Consider the following 1,686-nt stretch of genomic DNA (forward strand, 5'->3'; position numbering starts at 1 on the left):
GAGGAGAACTAACAACAAAGATAAAACAAGACGCGTCATAGGAGGGTTCGCCGATAGGAGGCTCGAAAGCCAATGAATATGATTGAAAACATCAATGTCAAAATTAATCAAGGTAACCAAATGGCCTGAACCTAAGCAGTTCGATCAGTCGCCAAGTATATCGGGATCCAGAACATCCTCTCAATGGAACCAAGCCAAAGAGAAAAACTAATCCCTTAAGCCTTACAATTCCCTCTGAGGTATTTAGTAGCCTCCCTGAACGTTATCAATAATTAATAATTAGTGAGATGAATCGCAGTCACTCCCTGGGATCATTTTGTCCAAGAGCAGCTACGTATCGAATTACAACGATTCAGTGGCTCTGCTCAGTGGCTTTGCACAGTCGAAAGGAGTTCCTTATGAGGGATTGTGAGCCAATGGTCAGATCTGATCAATTGATTGATTCCACTTAGTCAACCAAGCCAAACTTACCAAAAGTTTACTAGTAAGAACTCAGCTAACCAAAATCATCAAACAAAGCTGATCAGTAGTCTTCCCAAATCAAGTTGATCGACGAGCTTCTCTAGCTTAGTTTACCGGCGACACCTGTCCATCTGCTCTCCATTCTAACCAGTCGAGCCTTATAGCTGCCAAGCTCTAGCCCCATGTAGGTAAAATACATATAACTGCTTGTACAATCCTTATTAAAGCACGAACACATATTTAAATTCACACATGACACAAGTATTCTCAGATAACATATTTGGCCTCACCACATCTATAGTAATTGGTTGGACATAGATTCCCTAACCAAGGCAATATGTGGCGATCACAAATTTGGACTTCCAATCCTTTACCTTATTCTCAACGCCTACCACCCAGAGCTTGGGGCCAAATGAAAGCACTAAATAGCCATCCCAATCAACCTTGAAGCTGAAGAAGTATGAGAATAACATAATCGACTAGGGAGTTTCAATCCACCGGAGGCAAATGACGAAAGTCATGATGATGTCCACTTAGTTTGGCGTAATTTACACAAGAATAATGTCGTAGCCTTTAAGAATGAGCCTCATCTCACTACAGAATGGTAGCCTCAGTCCATAGCTAAATTGATCAATGTAAATGACTAAGTTGTTGTCATAGTTGCTCATATACTTCTCCCCTCTTTCAGCCGCTTTGTGATGAACGTCCGGTTTGAAGGTGAACTACTGGAACAAGGCAAACACATGCCTATGTGAAACGACTAACAATACGCCAGAAGGGGACATGCCAAAAAGTTCAAAAGATTATACAAAAGACACGGAGAGATGAGAAGAAGAAGAAGGGGAATGCATGAAAGAAAGGAGGATTGTGTGAGAAGATATATGTCTATTTCATTGACTTACAATTTAAAATAGAAACTGAAATGTCACAAGGGTGATAGTGTATCTTTTCCACATCAAAGGCCAGGAAAAATGTTAAATCAAATGCACGTATCAAGAAAATAATATAACATGCGAAAACGAATAAATAAGACACGGTTGTCACGTTTATGAGAAATAAAATATATTTATGTTGCCTCAATTGGGACATATCTTAGCTGGGATAGCTACTTGAACATTAACTCTCCACCCATTCCAACATTGTCCACCCTATTCATTTAAGCATGCTGATGGAAGATCAAAAGTTCTCAGAGGATTTTGGTTAGCTTAGCCTTCATAAGATCGG

Source organism: Phalaenopsis equestris, unplaced genomic scaffold (genome assembly GCF_001263595.1).
Source record: "Phalaenopsis equestris unplaced genomic scaffold, ASM126359v1 Scaffold000221, whole genome shotgun sequence".
Taxonomy (NCBI): Eukaryota; Viridiplantae; Streptophyta; class Magnoliopsida; order Asparagales; family Orchidaceae; genus Phalaenopsis; species Phalaenopsis equestris.